This window comes from Cornus florida, unplaced genomic scaffold, assembly GCF_030987335.1.
Source record: "Cornus florida cultivar Cherokee Brave unplaced genomic scaffold, ASM3098733v1 CherokeeBrave_3.0.0_Hap2_Chr05, whole genome shotgun sequence".
In the NCBI taxonomy this organism is placed as follows: Eukaryota; Viridiplantae; Streptophyta; class Magnoliopsida; order Cornales; family Cornaceae; genus Cornus; species Cornus florida.
In genome coordinates this window covers 117,811,779-117,830,455 of record NW_026775575.1, presented here as the reverse complement: position 1 = coordinate 117,830,455, position 18,677 = coordinate 117,811,779, and positions in this window count along the sequence as shown.

Below are 18,677 nucleotides of genomic sequence, written 5' to 3'. Positions count from 1 at the left end.
ATAGGGAAACTTGTAAGTACCACTATGCTGTGAGACTCAAAGTAATGTCGAAGTTTCCTCTTGGCATAAATTAACGCCAGGATTACCTTTTCTGTCTTGCTGTACCGTGTCTCGGCATCCGTCATTGTTTTGCTTGTGTAAAAGATTGGGTGCTGAACCTTGTCTTCTTCTTTAATCAACACTGCACTTGTTGCTACAGCCGATACTGCCAGGTACAGGATGAGAGTGTCTCCGGGCGTTGGAGCAGAAAGGATTAGGGGTTTTGTCATGTAGCTTTTCAATTGATTGAGAGCTTCCTGCTGCTGAGGTCCCCACATATCTTTGTTTTTGGATCGAATAGCATCAAAGAAAGGTTTATACTTATCAGATAATCGGGATATGAACCGGCTGAGAGCCGCAATTCGGCCGGTTAGAACTTGCACTTCCCTGCGGGTTTTCGGCTCCTGGTTCTGTATGAGTGCCTTTGCCTGAGCTGGGCTTACTTCTATTCCTCTTTTATTTACGACGTGCCCAAGGAACTGTCCTGACGAAACGGCTAAGGAGCACTTGGTGGGGTTCAGCTTCATATTGTATCTCTTGAGAGTATCAAAGACCTCCTAGAGGTGCTTCGGGTGGTCCTCTTTCCGTATACTTTTAACCACCATATCATCGATATAGGCTTCAACTGTATCGCCCAGCAGATTACTGAAGATTTTATTGACAAGTCGCTGGTAGGTGGCTTCGGCATTCTTTAGACCGAAGGGCATCACTCTGTAGCAGTAAGTGCCCGTTTCTGTGATGAAAGCAGTTTTCTCCTCATCTTCAGGATTCATGGGAATCTGATTATAGCCGGAGTATGCGTCGAGGAATGTGAGTCTTTCATAACCCGTCGTAGCATCCACCATTTGATCAATCTTGGGCAGAGGAAAGCTATCTTTTGGGCAAGCTTTGTTAAAGTTGGTATAATCTACGCATACCCTCCATTTCCCATTCTTCTTTTGAACGACTACTACATTTGAGAGCCATTGTGGGTATTGCACCTCTCGAATGAATCCTGCTTGTAACAGTTTATTTACCTCCTCGGCTATTATGCGATTCCGTTCAGGTGCGAACCGTCGGTGCCTTTGCTTGACTGGCCTGAATTCTGGGTTAACCCTCAGACTATGGCATGAGACTGTAGGATTGATCCCCACCATATCCGAGTGATCCCAAGCAAAGACATCCGAATTGCACCGAATAACCCCGATCAATGCTTCTTTCTCTTCGGCTGTGCAAGATGAGCCAATGTAGGTGATCTTCTGAGGGTCTCCGAGGACTACCTCTATAGCTTCGAGGGACTCCTCGGTAGGTGCTTCAGCTTCGGATTTTTCCTCTGCCCTGAGATACTTGGGCAGATGATACTGTAACTGCTATTTGATTGCATCTTTGGGATTCGCCTCTGACTGATTTCGACACTTTCTTTGCTTCGTGTAGCGTTAGCATGTAACATTCTTTGGCAGCAACCTGGTCTCCCCAGAGGTCGATGACCTCCCTGCCATCCGGGGATAAACACCTCATTACTTGATGAAGTGTAGAAGGGACTCCGTTCATACGATGGATCCAACCTCTTCCCATAATGAGGTTATAAGATGGATGAATCTCTGTCACGACGAAGTTTTCCTTCAGAGTTCTCTTTGCTGCAGTAACGGATAGATCGATCACCCCAAGCGGATTCACCTTAGTACCATCAAATCCCATTAGGGGGCCGGAAGTTGGCCTGATGGATGACAGTGAAATCCCCAACTGATCAAAAGCTGTTTTTGTAATGATGTTGGTGCTACTTCCCGGATCTATCAGCACTCTCCTGATCATGTAATTCGCTACCAGGAGGCTGATGACCAAGGGGTCCTCATGTGGGCGCTGGACTCTAGAAAGATCGTTGTTACCGAATCCAATGTTGATGCTGCCTGGTGCAACCGTGTTTACCGAAGACAACCTTCGTAACTTATGAGCCTCTCGCAGCCTGGATCTGTACAACTCTTCAGACTCTTCATCATCCTCCGACCTTTCGTGAATAGCATGGATAACCTTTACCTAACTGCCCTCTACCCGTCGAGGGTTAACCTCCCGAGGTTTTACGTGCTCCTTCGTGGCGAGATACTCCACCAATTCTCCTCTCGCTATCATGCTTTCTACCTGTCGCTGTAGGGACCTGCAGTCATTGGTGGTATGCCCATAATCTCTATGGTAGGCACAATATTTGTTTTTGTCCCTCTGCTCCAAGGGTTGTTTCATGGGCTGAGGAGTCGCGAACCTCGTCTTATTCTCTTGGAATAGGCGCGCCAAGGTAGTACGAAGAGGGGTAAGCCTGTCCTCTGTCCTACGCCTTTTCTCAGACGCTTGGGTGGCTTGTGTGGCGGTATGAGGAACCTTTTGCATCCTTGTGTTCGCAGCTTTCTCTCGAGACTTGTTTTCCACTGTGACGAGGGTAGCGTGCTGCGCACGGTGAGCTGCGTTTTCCTCCAACCGAATGTAGATTTGTGCCCTAGCATTCAAAGTCTGCATATCCGGGGGGGAATATTTGACCAAGGATGTGTGAAACTTGGTTCCCTGGATCATTGCCAACTTAAATGTTTCGATTGCCGTGGCAGGATTGCAATCTGCTATCTCCGAGGCCTCCATGTTAAATCTGGATAAAAAATCTTGCAGAGTTTCTCCCTTCCTTTGCCTTATGGTAAAAAGGCTAGCTATACTTTTCTTCTGCTTCTTATTTCCGCAATACTGGGCTAAGAACATAGTGCACAAGGTCTCATAGTCAGGGATAGACTTGTGTGGCCTATTCCTGAACCATTCCAACGCTGCTCCTGTTAAACTGGTGGGAAAAACCTTACACATCCACAGATCGTTATGATCGTCCAATGCCATCTTTTGCGCATAATGATCAAGATGCCGAGAAGGGTCGCCTGCCCCATCGAACTGGGTGAAGGATGGCATAGTGAACTTCTTCGGCCTCTCCACAAGGTACACCTCGTCAGTAAAGGGGGTCTTGACCAAGGAGTTCTTGTGCTCTCTAGCCATCTCGGCTGGTGTCTGGACTCTCAAGAGCTTTTTTCATCGAATGCATCTTGTACACGTGCGCCATCTGGAACGCCATTGGACCATACCGTAAGCCTATGGCTGGACTCGGCCTGTTCGTCCTGTGTGCGATGCGGGAGATTATCCGAAGCAACCGCCTCGGACCTCGTCCCTTGCTTTTGCTGCGCCTCACTAGGTCAAGTCCCGTTGGGTGGTGTCTCGTTGGCTGGAGGCTCGTGAACCGGAGGTAAATTCCGGGTGGGAGGTGGTGCCGCAACATCGCCTGGTGGTGGTTGTGGCGTTAGCCTAGCCATGGCCGTGTGCAGCGGATGAGTCTGCTGCTGAAGCGCAGCTATCTGGGCGACACTCGTATCGTTTGCTTGCCGGAGTGTCTCAAATTGGTGCAAGAACTCTTCTCGCATCTTTTGCATCAGTTCTATCTGTTGATTCATTGCTGAATCTCCGTTTGACATTCCAGACACGACTAAAAGATTTAATTTGAAGAACCAGTGGGAGTATATTTGTATACGCTTCCCACAGACGGCGCCAAAGTGTAGGTGCAAAATTTCACTCAACCAATAATGACTGAGAAAAATAAAACAACTCACTCAAAAACAATAAAAATAAATAAGAACAATGTATAGAGAAGTGTGGAATTGCTTGATCCTTTATTGGAGGTCTTAGCCTCTATTTATATACAAAAGATTGCAAAATTATAGTAGGACTCGCGTTGCTTGCCCTCCAATTCTTTCTATATAACCATTCGTTTCTAATAGAGTTCTTTCCATTGTCGAATCTTCCATACATAGAAATTGCATTGTACAGAACTTCCTATCCGAATTTTCCTTCTGCAGTAAATCCTTCAAATGGTAGGATTTGCGCATTATTGGGCTGAATATATTTTGATCCGGCTGGGCTTAGGTAACAGGCCGGATGTTAAATACTCATACGCTGGGCTGACGACAAGCTGGGCTGATGACTTCTTGATTCGGCCTTGATGGAAGTTGGAGGATAACTAACAATGGTCTTGGGCTGTAAATACCCTCAATTTGGGCTTGAGCATGATGGGCCTTATATGTCCTTGGAATGTAGATATGGGTAGTGGTGACGTGTGCGCTTCTTATTGGAGGGAGTTTTTTTCCCTCCACACATGGTAAGCAAAATGATGTACTATTCAGAAACTTTTTATTTTCTTTCTTTCCTTGCAATTTCCGTAAAGCCTAAAAGTTTGAACTTACAGTACCGGATAGCACATTTTTCTAAAGCATTTTCGTAATCCAAATTTTATAAAGACTGGTATAAGTTCAACTAATTTTATTTGAATAAATGCAAGTAAGTTTAGTTTTATAAAAATAGCCAATTTTTGATATTTTTATTAAACTGACAAAAAAAAAATTGAATTGCTCAAAAAATTAGTTATCATTTGGTCAAACTCAGCTAAATAATTTTTTTTTCCTGAATAAATAATTATCAATTTCTAAGCTTGGGCTTTTCCTTGTTATTAAAAAAAAAAATTGCAAAAGGAGAGAATTTTCATTTTGGATTGGATTTTTAATCTCAAAATGTATAATTTTCATATAGTGTCGAACTCCAACGTTAATTACCTGAAATTTTTTAATGAGCTAGGAGTATGGATAATTTGGTATCACCCACTAATTAAACATTGATACGTAATGATATAATTTACTAAAATAAATACATTTTTACCTGACAAGATAGAATTTATTAAAATAAATGCATTCTTACCGGACAAGATATAATTGATTAATAATACCAATAATATAGTATCATATTCGTATTGACCTACTCACGAATGCGTTGCTCATTATATATATATATATATATATATATATATATATATATATATATATATATATATATATATATATATATTATTGTTAAATGTGCAAAGTGTTTCACTGTTTCAGTATTTATTTATTAATATATATAAATTTTATAAAACTCAAAATTACCTATTAAAATTAAAATTAATCTAAATTAACAAAATATAAAAAGAGTTTAATTCAATTTACAAAATCCCACATTGGTTTTAAGTAAAAATGATTATATGAAAGCCTCTTATAAAACTATAGAGATAAAGAAATAATAATCATACCTTCTCGGTCTTTTGGCTAAGATAAAGTGTAGTACTAAATTTTTTTGGGTCGACCTTTTGGCTAATATTTCTTGGCCTTTTGGCTAAGATCAAGTGTAATACTAATTTCTTGGCCTTTGTGAAAAGAGTTTCAGTATTTATTTATTAATTGATATAAATTCTACAAAGCTCAAAACTATCTAATAAAATTCAAATTAATTCAAATTAACAAAATATAAAAGAGTTTAATTCACAATAAAGAGCTCTCATTAATTATTATATCCCACGACATAAAAGTGTTTCATAATAAAATTAAAATTAATTCAAATTAACAAAATATAAAAAGAGTTTAATTCAAATTATAAAGTCCCACATTGGTTTTAAATAAAAAGGATTACATGAAAGACTCTTATAAAAATATAGAGCTAAAGAAATAATAATCACACCTTCTCGGCCATTTCGCTAAGATCAACTGTAGTATTAAATTTTTTTGGGTTGGCCTTTTGGCTAACATTTCTTGGTCTTTTCGCTAAGATCAAGTATAGTACTACTTTCTCGACCTTTGTGTAAAAAGTTTCAGTATATATTTATTAATTAATATAAATTCTATAAAACTCAAAATTACCTAATAAAATTCAAATTAATAAAATAAGTATTTATTTATTAATTGATATAAATTCTACAAAACTCAATAAAATTAAAATTAATTCAAATTAACAAAATATAAAAAGACTTTAATTCAAATTACAAAGTCCCATATTGGTTTTAAGTAAAAAGGATTACATGAAAGCCTCTTATAAAACTATAGAGCGAAAGAAATAATAATCACACCTTCTTGGCCTTTTGACTAAAATCAAGTGTAATACTAAATTTTTTTGAGTCAGCCTTTTGGCTAACATTTCTTGGTCTTTTGGCTAATATCAAGTGTAGTACTACTTTCTCGGCCTTTGTGCAAAGAGTTTCTGTAACAACCCGGACCTAGAAATCCGAACCGTTAGCCGGGTCCTTACTCGAACCCGAGGTCATATACGTCAAACCCATCATTTCTAGAGGTGTGACGACACTTATAGGATCATAACTAGGCTTTCACATTGGCTCAAATCAATTTCCCAAGGATCAAGAGTGGAGAAACAAGTGAGGAAGAGCAAAGCAACTCAAACAAGTGCACTTCGGTCGAACGAAGTGGAGCTTCGGTTGGACGAAGCAGAGCTTCAAGAAACGGTCGACTGATACAAGAGATCCCGAGAGTGTGAACATGGTTCGGTCGACCGAAACAGGAGATCCCGAGAGCCAATAATAAGTTCGGTCGACCGATGCACCATTTCGATCGACCGAAGTGGCTTCTTCGAACCCTGAAGCTGGAACTGACATGCTGCACTTTGGAAATGAAAGGAAAACTAAGATGGGGACTTTAGAATGATTCAAACGTGGGCTAAACCATCAAAAATGAGACATTCCACGATCATGAACATGAGTACTATCTCATAATCAACTTACAACATCTTTTTAAGTCATTACAAGAAGTTACACACAATATTACATTAATCCCATTTACATTCAATGAAAACTAAGTTTCATTCTTAAGTTACAAAGTCATGAATATTAACATTTGTTACATTCTCAAAACTATTATTATACACCGAATAGCCAAAATACAAGACAGCAAAATGATCTTCTAACAACTTTCAAGCATGCGGTGGATTGTCATCCGCCAATTCCTTTCCATGACCTGAAAAATGTCAAGTATATAGGGAGAGCAATTTGCTCAGTAGATGGCACTTAAAACATGCCTCTTATGTCCCCGTGAACCCACAACAAAGAATAGAACAATGGGAATGGGATCATACCATGTCGGGATATTGCAACATACTAATCAATCTCAAGTATAAGCAATGTAAAGCAATAGATTGTAATGCATGCCGATGTCACTTCCCATTTTCACTTTCAAATTGTCACTTTCAAACTGTTAATATAACCTTCCCTTTGGTGACCCCGCAGCGACATGAGAGAAAGATTGGCTAGTGTCCCTGACCCTTGGTACCCCTGCGGCGTCATTATGGGGCCCAACTAGCTCAACCACGCTAGGGCAATCTCCCTAATTCCCTCTAGTCTATATTAACACTCCAGCCCTTTGGTACCCCCGCGGCGACCGAGTTTTCATAAAACATTTTAATCAAAAACTTCTTCCCAAAATCCCCTTTTTCAAATCAAAACGATTCCTTCCATGCAAGCCCAATGATGTGCATATGTGTCTCGTGCTTTCATTGCAATAATACTAAGAAATTTCCCACAACACAATTAAACATTTTCTCATACATCATTTATAACATGTTAACAACATAGTAGACTTAGAAACTCAAATACAAGCATGCTTATCGTACAACTTAAATTAATACACATCCTCATATATTCATACATGTTCAATCAAGTCAAAGTAAACTATAATCAATACAATTAAGCATGCTAGAACACAAATCAAGTCAATTGACTCACTAAAGTGCAAGACTTCGTGAATTAAGAACCCTTACCTCAAGTTTGTGCAAAACCCTCAAAATAGGTTCCAAATTTCGAAGTCCCAATGGAGGCCCAAAGATAAAATTGTTGGTACTCACGCGTAGAGTTTGTCGTGTTCTCCGTTTTACCTCAAATGGCACTTAAAAATTCCAAGTATTGAAGATAGAATCAAAGCTTGAAATTTGTTTCCAAAAAGAAAAGAAAAACAAATGAAGAATGAGAGAGGAAAAGAAAGTTACGGGGAGAGAGAAAGATGGTCTCTAGACCATTAGAAGTGTGAGTGGTGGGTCCCACCACCAACCTTTCTTTTCCCTTTTTCTTTTACACCAAATGTGAACATACAATACACCACCACACAAATACTACATAAATCACATAAATTAAAATGCAAAAAATGCAAATGGACTCAACTAAAGTCCCGTACGCAAAACGTGAAAAGACGAAAATGCCCTTGCACCAATAAAATTCCAGAAAAATGAAAAATGCTGAAAATTGAAAACATCACAGTTTTCGTATTTATTAATTGATATAAATTCTATAAAACTCAAAATTACCTAATAAAATTCAAATTAACAAAATATAAAAGAGTTTAATTCACAATAAAGAACTCTCATTAATTATTATATCCCACAATATAAATTCTATAAAACTCAAAATTACCTAATAAAACCAAAATTAATTCAAATTAACAAAATATAAAAAGAGTTTAATTCAAATTATAAAGTCCTACATTAATTTTAAGTAAAAAGGATTACATGAAAGTCTCTTATAAAACTATAGAGCTAAAAAAATAAAAATCACACCTTCTCGGCCTTCTGGCTAAGATCAAGTGTAGCACTAAATTTTTTTGGGTCGGTCTTTTGGCTAACCTTTCTTGGTCTTTTGACTAAGATCAAGTATAGTACTACTTTCTCGGCCTTTGTGCAAAGAGTTTTAGTATTTATTTATTAATTGATATAAATTCTACAAAACTCAAAATTGCCTAATAAAATTCAAATTAACAAAATAAGTATTTATTTATTAATTGATATAAATTTTATAAAACTCAAAATTACCTAATAAAATTAAAATTAATTCAAATTAACAAAATATAAAAAGACTTTAATTCAAATTACAAAGTCCCACATTTGTTTTAAGTAAAAAGGATTACATGAAAGCCTCTTATAAAACTATAGAGCGAAAGAAATAATAATCACACCTTCTCGGCCTTTTGGCAAAAATCAAGTGTAATACTAAATTTTTTTGGGTCGGCCTTTTGGCTAACCTTTCTTGGTCTTTTGGTTAAGATCAAGTGTAGTACTACTTTCTCGGCCTTTGTGCAAAGAGTTTCTGTAAGAACCTAGACCCGGAAGTCCGAACCATTAGCCGGGTCCTTACTCGAACCCGAGGTCATCTACGTCAAACCCATCATTTCTAGAGGTGTGACGACACTTATAGGATCATAACTAGGCTTTCACATTGGCTCAAATCAAATTCCCAAGGATCAAGAGTGGAGAAACAAGTGAGGAAGACCAAAGCAACTCAAACAGGTGCATTTCGGTCGACCGAAGTGGAGCTTCGGTCGGCCGAAGCAAACCTTCAAGAAACGGTCGACTGATACAAGAGATCCCGAGAGTGTGAAGATGGTTCGGTCGACCGAAACAGGAGATCCCGAGAGCCAACAATAGGTTCGGTCGACCGATGCACCATTTCGATTGACCGAAGTGGCTTCTTTGAGCCCTGAAGCTGGAACTGACATGCTGCACTTTGAAAATGAAAGGAAAACTAAGATGGGGACTTTAGAATGATTCAAACGTGGGCTAAACCATCAAAAATGAGACATTCCACGATCATGAACATGAGTACTATCGCATAATCAACTTACAACATCTTTTTAAGTCATTACATGAAGTTATACACAATATTACATTAATCCCATTTACATTCAATGAAAACTAAGTTTCATTCTTAAGTTACAAAGCCATGAATATTAACATTTGTTAAATTCTCAAAACTATGGTTATACACCGAATAGCCAAAATACAAGACAGCAAAATGATCTTCTAACAACTTTCAAGCTTGTGGTGGATTGTCATCCGCCAATTCCTTTCCATGACCTGAAAAATGTTAAGTATATGGGGTGAACAATTTGCTCAGTAGATGGCACTTAAGACACGCCTCTTGTGTCACCGTGAACCCACAACAAAGAATAGAACAATGGGAATGGGGATCATATCATGCCGGGATATTGCAACATACTAATCAATCTCAAGTATAAGCAATGTAAAGTAATGGATTGCAATGCATGCCGATGTCACTCCCCATTTTTACTTTCAAACTGTCACTTTCAAACTGTTAATATAACCCTCCCTTTGGTGACCCCGCAGCGACACAAGTGAAGGATTGGCTAGTATCCCTGACCCTTGGTACCCCCGCGGCGTCATTATGGGGCCCAGTTAGCTCAACCATGCTAGGGCAATCTCCCTAATTCCCTCTAGGCTATATTAACACTTCAGCCCTTTGGTACCCCCGCGGCGACCGAGTTTTCATAAAACATTTTAATCAAAAATTTCTTCCCAAAATCTCCTTTTTCAAATCAAAACGATTCCTTCCATGCAAGCCCAATGATGTGTATATGTGTCTTGTGCTTTCATTGCAATAATACTAAGAAATTTCCCACAACACAATTAAACATTTTCTCATACATCATTTATAGCATGTTAACAATATAGTAGACTCAGGAACTCAAATACAAGCATGCTTATCATACAACTTAAATCAATACACATCCTCGTATATTCATACATGTTCAATCAAGTCAAAGAAAACTATAATCAATAAAATTAAGCATGCTAGAACGCAAATCAAGTAAATTGACTCACTAAAGCGCAAGACTTTGTAGATTAAGGACTCCTACCTCAAGTTTGTGCAAAACCCTCAAAATGGGTTCCAAATTTTGAAGTCCCAATGGAGGCCCAAAGCTGAAATTGTTGGTACTCATGCGTAGAGTTCGTCATGCTCTCCATTTTGCCTCAAATGGCACTTAAAAATTCCAAGTATTGAATATAGAATCAAAGCTTGAAGTTTGTTTCCAAAAAGAAAAGAAAAACAAATGAAGAATGAGCGAGGAAAAGAAAGTTACCGGGAGAGAGAAAAATGGTCTATAGACCATTAGAAGTGTGAGTGGTGGGTCCCACCACCAACTTTTTTTTCCCTTTTTCTTTTACTTTTATTTTACACCAAATGTGAACATACAATACACCACCACACAAATACTACATAAATCACATAAATTAAAATGCACAAAATGCAAATGGACTCAACTAAAGTCCTGTACTCAAAACGTGAAAAGACGAAAATGCCCTTACACCAACAAAATTCCAGAAAAATGAAAAATACTGAAAATTGGAAACATCACAGTTTTCGTATTTATTAATTGATATAAATTCTATAAAACTCAAAATTACCTAATAAAATTCAAATTAACAAAATATAAAAAGAGTTTAATTCACAATAAAGAGCTCTCATTAATTATTATATCCCACAATATAAATTCTATAAAACTCAAAATTACATAATAAAACCAAAATTAATTCAAATTAACAAAATTTAAAAAGAGTTTAATTCAAATTATAAAGTCCCACATTGGTTTTAAGTAAAAAGGATTACATGAAAGTCTCTTATAAAACTATGGAGCTAAAAAAATAAAAATCACACCTTCTCGGCCTTCTGGCTAAGATAAAGTGTAGCACTAAATTTTTTTAGGTCGGCCTTTTGGCTAACCTTTCTTGGTCTTTTGGCTAAGATCAAATATAGTACTACTTTCTCAGCCTTTGTGCAAAGAGTTTTAGTATTTATTTATTAATTGATATAAATTCTTTAAAACTCAAAATTACCTAATAAAATTCAAATTAACAAAATAAGTATTTATTTATTAATTGATATAAATTCTATAAAACTCAAAATTACCTAATAAAATTAAAATTAATTCAAATTAACAAAATATAAAAAGAGTTTAATTCAAATTACAAAGTCCCACATTGGTTTTAAGTAAAAAGGATTACATGAAAGCCTCTAATAAAACTATAGAGCTAAAGAAATAATAATCACACATTCTCAGCCTTTTGGCTATGATCAAGTGTAGTATTAAATTTTTTTGGGTTGGCCTTTTGGCTAACATTTCTTGATCTTTTGGCTAAAATCAAGTGTAGTATTACTTTTTCGGCCTTTGTGCAAAGAGTTTCAGTATTTATTTATTAATTGATATAAATTCTATAAAACTCAAAATTAATATAAAAGAATTTTAATTCATAATAAAGAGCTCTCATTAATTAGTATATCACACAATAAAAATTCTATAAAACTCAAAATTACCTAATAAAATTAAAATTAATTCAAATTAACAAAATATAAAAAGAGTTTAATTCAAATTACAAAGTCCCACATTGGTTTTAAGTAAAAAGGATTATATGAAAGCCTCTTATAAAACTATAGAGCTAAAGAAATAATAATCACACCTTCTCGGCCTTTTGGTTATGATCAATTATAGTACTAAATTTTGCAGTATACTACTACTCACACAAAATATAATAAATTAAAATTATAATATATTACTCACACAAAATATAATAACTGTAATTACCTAATAAAATTCAAATTAACAAATTATATTATACTACTCTCATTAATTATTATATCCTACGATTGCAGCAGGAAGGGATTCAAAACCTAAACCAAACCCAAATGGACCAATTAATTCTTTCCACACTTGAGAACAAACATATTTAAATTAAGTACCATATTTGATGAACATTTCGGAATAGCTTTAGAGTTACTGTTGAAAATTCAATCTATAAATAATTGTTCTTGACCAAATGGTACATATATTAAATTATTTGTCAATTTTCATATTTTTTATTTAATAAAATCCTTGATGTAAATGAGTCATGAGTTTATTGCTGTAAGCCACACTAAAAACGATATCTTGGAAATCAATCTATTCAAGTAGTCGTGGAAAGGTTTCCCTTATTAGTAGTTGTTCTTGTCCTTGGTCAATCAAGAAACTTATTATGGAAAAGGCTTTAAAGTATAGTGGACAAATTTAATAATAAATAATGTGGGTGGGCGGGGCTCAATTCATGATTAGAAAAGTCCTTAAAGGTTCTTTTTTTTTTTAAAAAAATAAATAAATAAACTCTATAAAACTCTAAACTCTATAGGGTTGCAACTTGGGCGGATTAACCCAGCCCAACCCAAGCCCAACTCGAAATTTTGAAATTTGTGCTTTTGATTCACAAATCGGGTTCATTTTGAGGTTGGGTTTTGTCAAAACCCAGACATATTCGGGTTGGGCTTGGGCTCAACCCGAACCCAACCAAAAACCCAAATTTTTTTTTTTTTTTTGCCCCTTTCTCTCTCCTCCTCTCCTCTCTATTCTTTCTCACAGAACCCAAATGACCACATATCGGCATATCTTTTCTCACATATCGGCGACATATCATTTCTCTTTCCTTGTTCTCTCTTCTTTCTCACATATCGGCATATCATTTCAAAATATCAATAATTGATTTAGAAAAAAGAATATCATTTCAGAATATCTTAATAAAATTCTAATTAACAAAATATAAAAATAGTTTAATTCACAATTCAGATTATACTATACTACTCTCATTAATAAAATCCTATTCATAAAAAGAGTTTAATTCATAATAAAGAGTTTAATTATTATATCTCACAATCAATAAAGAGTTTAATTAAAATTCAAATTATACTAAAATTCAAAACATATAATAATTAAATTTTCTAATATAATATTTATTCATTGATATGTAAAATAAAATAAATTTTCTAAAACTCTACCACAAATTAGCTTTTATTATGAGTTTCTTAATAAAATTAAATCTAATTAGACAAGGAAATATTTAAAGAAAATAAAATAATTTCTATAAAACTCTATCACAAATTACCTATTTTATTTTCAATAAAACTCTATCAAGACAAAGATATATTTAAAGAGTTTCTATAAAACTCCAACACAAATTACCTATTTATCTATTTATTGTGAGTTTTTTAATAAAATGAAATCTAATAAGACAAGTATTATTAAGGTAAAAAATTATTTATTAATTGATATAAAAATAGGTTCAAAAGAGTTTCTATAAAATTCTAACACAAATTACCTATTTATCTATTTATTATGAGTTTTTTTTTAATAAAAGTAAATCTAATTAGAGAAGAATTATTAAAATAAGAAATATTTATTAATTGATATAAAAACAATTTTTAAAAGAGTTTATATTAAACTCTAACACAAATGACTTATTTATTTATTTATTATAAGTTTTTTAATAAAAAAAATCTAATTAGGCAAGAATTATTAATATAAAAAATATTTTTGAATTGATATAAAAAACAAAATAATTTTCCTAAAACTCTATCACAAATTACCTTTTATTACTAGTTTTTTTTTTTAATAAAAGCTAATCTAATTTGACCAAAATTATTAAAATATAAAAATATTTATTAATTCATATAAAAAGAGTTTTAAAAATATTTTATATAAAACTCTAACATGTATTACCTATTTATCTATTTATTATGAGTTTTTTTAATAAAAAATATAATTAAACAATAATATATTTAAAGGAAATAAAAATTTTCTATAAAATCTATCACAAATTATCTAACTCTAAAATTTACCTAATAAAATTCAAATTAATCTATTTATCTATTTACTATTATGAATTTTTTAATAAAAGAAAATCTAATTAGACAATAATTATTTATATAAAAAATATTTATTAATTGATATATAAAATAAATTAATTTTTCTAAAACTCTACCATAAATTTGCTTTTATTATGATTTTCTTAATAAAATTAAATTGAATTAGACACGGATATATTTAAAGAAAATAAAACAATTTCTATAAAACTCTATCACAAATTACCTATTTTTTTGAAAACTCTACCACAAATTAGCTTTTATTATGAGTTTTTCATAAAATGAAATCTAATTAGACAAATATTATGAATATAGAAAATTATTTATTAATTAATATAAAAAGAGGTTTTCAAAGAGTTTTTATAAAACTCTAACACAAATTACCTATTTATCTATTTATTATAAGTTTTTAATAAAAAGAAATCTAATTAGACTAGAATTATTAAAATAAAAAATATTTATTAATTGATATAAAATGAGTTTTTAAAAGAGTTTATATTAAACTCTAACACAAATTACCTATTTATTTATTTATTATAAAATATTTATTAATTAATATAAAGAGAGAAATTCAGAAAGGCATAGACCTAAAATTACAGAAGCTCCGCCAAAGAGTTTCAGTATTTATTTATTTATATACAAAATACAGAATATAGAAGCTCTGCCAAATAGTTTTAATATTTATTTATTTATTTATATAAACAAATTTTATTAAACGTGTAAGGAGTTTCAGTATTTCAGTATTTATTTATTTATATAAAAAATATTTATTAAATGATATGAAAAGAGTTTTTATAAAAAATAAAAAAAAACCTCTGTAAAACTCTAAAATCTACCTAATAAAATTAAAATTAACCTATTTATCTATTTATTATTATGAATTTTTAATAAAATTTTTAATAAAAGAAAATCTAAATTTTTAGTATTTATTTATTTATATAAAATATATTTATTAAATGTACAAAGAGTTTCAATATTTCAGTATTTATTTATTTATATATAAAATTTTTTATTAAATGATATGAAAAGAGTTTTCATAAATAAATAAAATAAAAAATAAAACACTCTATAAAACCCTAAAATTTTTCTAATAAAATTCAAATTAAACTATTTATCTATTTATTATTATGAATTTTTTAATAAAAGAAAATCTAATTTTCAGAGTAAAATACAAAAGCTCGGCCATAGTGTTTATTATTATTAAAAAAATTCATAATAATAAAAGAAAATCTAAAGTGTTTTAGTATTTATTTATTTATATAAAAAAATATTTATTAATTGATATTAAAAGAGCTTTTATCAATACTATTATTAAATGTGCAAAACGTTTCAGTATTTAAGTATCTATTTATATAAAAAAATATTTATTAATTGATATGAAAAGAGTTTTTATATATAAAAAATTAAAAAAAAATAAAAAAAACAAAAAAAATCCTCTATTAAACTCTAAAATCTATCCAATAAAATTTAAATTTACCTATTTATCTATTTATTATTATGTATTTTTTAATAATAAAAAATCTAATTAGACAATAATTATTAATATAAAAATATTTATTAATTGATATATAAAATAAAATAATTTTTCTAAAACTCTACTACAAATTAACTTTTATTATGAGTTTCTTAATAAAATTAAATCTATTTAGACAATGATATATTTAAAGAAAATAAAATTATTTATATAAAATTTTATCAGAAATTACATATTTTATTTTCAATAAAACTCTATCACACTAGAGAAATATATAATATTTAAAGAGTTTCTATAAAATTTTAACACAAATTACATATTTATATATTTATTAAGAGTTTTTAATAAAAGGAAATCTAATTAGGCAAATATTATTAATATAAAAAATTATTTATTAATTAATCTAAAAAGAGGTTTTAAAAGAGTTTCTATAAAACTCTAACACAAATTACCTATTTACCTATTTATTATGAGTTTTTTAATAAAAAGAAATCTAATTAGACAATAATTATTAATATAAAAATATTTATTAATTGATATAAAAACAGTTTTTAAAAGCGTTTCTATTAAACTCTAACACAAATTACCTATTTATTATAAGTTTTTTAATAAAAGAAAATCTAATTAGACTAGAAAAACTATACCACAAATTACCTATTTATTTATTTATTTTGAATTTTTTAATAAAAGGAGATCTAATTAGGCAACTATTGTTAATATAAAAAATTATTTATTAATTGATATAAAAAGTGGTTTTAAAAGAGTTTCTATAAAACTCTAACACAAATTAACTATTTATTTATTTATTGAAATCTAATTAGACAAGAATTATTAATATAAAAAAATATTTATTAATTGACATAAAAAGAGTTTTTTAAATAGTTTCTATAAATTTCTAACACACATTACCTATTTATCTATTTATTATGAGTTTTTTTAATAAAAGAAAAGAAAAGAAAATAAAAGAAAATAATTTTTATAAAATCTACCACAAATTGATTGTTTTATTTTCTATAAATTTCTATCATATTATCTACAAAAATAATGAACACGTGCATCGCACATGCCTTTTCCTAATATATATATATATATTTCAAACATCTATGCAATACTTCTAACACATATTTAACATGGTTTTAATATTAAATTGTAAATTTTTCAGTATAATATCATTATGATTATTAAGACAATTAAACATTCTTCAAAAAAAAAAAAAAAAAATTGTTAAGATAATGAGAGTATTTCATGATTAGTTTAGTCCAAAATTTATTTATATTATATAACTTTTGATTCTCAATTTATTTATAATAATATTTTTATAAAAAAAATGTTAATTACAATATTTATACATGGCAAAGAATTGAATATTATTTTAAATTTATATATAGATGAATATTTATTGTGTATTTGAATTTTCATACATATCAAATCGATGTACGTTCAAAGTCCAACCAATTCCAAAATCAATTTTCCTTATTCTCTGTAAAACTAATTGTTTTCAATTTTCCTCCATCAAGCTTTAACAGTCCCAATCCAATGATAACAGAATGCAAAGTTGGTACCTATAATGATGTGTGTTAGGGTTGAATCAGGCATATACGACTCCGAATCAATGGTTATCAATGAAAAATCCAAATACCATATTATGCTGTAACGTTCGAACAACTGGGATCTTTTGACCAATTGCTAAAATTGAACATATCTTTTCGGACTTCGATCTAATTTTGACGAGTTTGAATAATGGCATAAAATCAATATATATATATATATTTCTATATTTCTCTGTAAATGTGGTAATTCATATTTGTGGTCATAATCATGTCGTATCGATGTAATGGTATTCTACTAAATAGGTAAACCTAAACCCGACCTATTTAATAATCAGGAACCTCAACACTAACCCTTATCAAAACGAGACATTTAATATTCAATCAAATAATAAATACTAAAAAAAATTTGTCACAATTAACCCAAATATTCAAAATAAGAAGAAAAAATCATAAGGCGTAATCAAGATTTATATTAAAACGACTTAACTATCCATAATAATTGAGTTTAATAAGTAATAACTTACATAAATCATATTCATGATTATGACATGTTGAATTAAATGGGTTACACGTGTTGAACCCCTCAACTCCAACCCGACACGGTTAAATAAACGGGTTAATTGTGTCAACCTGTTTATGATCCGAACCTGTTTAAGGTCAATCAAATCCGCTTATCTCGTGTCATATTCGAGGGGGGTCGTGTCGTAATTTGCAACCCCTAATAGATGGGTAGAAGGAATTTCTAGACAAACAAAAATTAAAATAAATAAAGATAACAAATTTAGGCTGCTCTGATGTTATAAACTATGATAGGCTCGATCCTTGAACCCTTGTAAGATGATATCAGAGATGATAAAGACCAACTCCTCATGCAACCAATATTTGTGCAACAATTTAACATAAATGAGGCAAACATTATGCTAAAATAGACTTGTAGTTTCTCGTGTGTTCGATCTGAGTATCAATCGAGGGTGATGAGGGGTATGGGAGTGTGTGTTCCTCACCATGTCGAGGTTCTTTGTTCATCAAAGCTGTAGCTGTCTCCATGGCAGTCTTTAGGTGTGTTAGCTTTCATACTTTCTTTGTATATGGCGGTGCATCTTTCTATCTGGGAGGTTGTGCATGGCGGTGCATCTTTCTTTCTTTTATGGTGTTGGTACTCCCACTGTAACTGACACTTTTTTCCTGGTTTGTCAAGATTGTGATCTTGACTATAAGAAGTGTTAATTAGGTTTGGTTGGTTTTGTGACTGTTGATGTTAAATGTGTATTTGGTTCTATGTCTATGGCCGATGTTCTTGTCTGTAGAT